Consider the following 308-nt stretch of genomic DNA (forward strand, 5'->3'; position numbering starts at 1 on the left):
CCAGAGAAAGGGGACTCAACAGGCAGCTCGGATGCTGCCGGGGCTTCAGCCACGGAATGTCTCTTCCTGCTCCTTTCACATGACCTCCAGCAAGGAGAGGTTGTCAGTAGCCTTCAGAGTTAACAGCAGAATGTGAAGACCTCAGAGGGGCTGAAGAACCTATGCCATGGCACAGGACAAAGCAGCCCCAAGCAGCACACATCACTCTGGGACCCTTAACCCACCAAGCCACCACTGCCCTCTGCCAGGGGCACCTGCTGCACCATCACAGGGCCCCTCACTGACACCAAGCCCTGGGCACCTACCTG

Source organism: Nestor notabilis, unplaced genomic scaffold, assembly GCF_000696875.1.
Source record: "Nestor notabilis isolate BGI_N333 unplaced genomic scaffold, ASM69687v1 scaffold19071, whole genome shotgun sequence".
Taxonomy (NCBI): Eukaryota; Metazoa; Chordata; class Aves; order Psittaciformes; family Psittacidae; genus Nestor; species Nestor notabilis.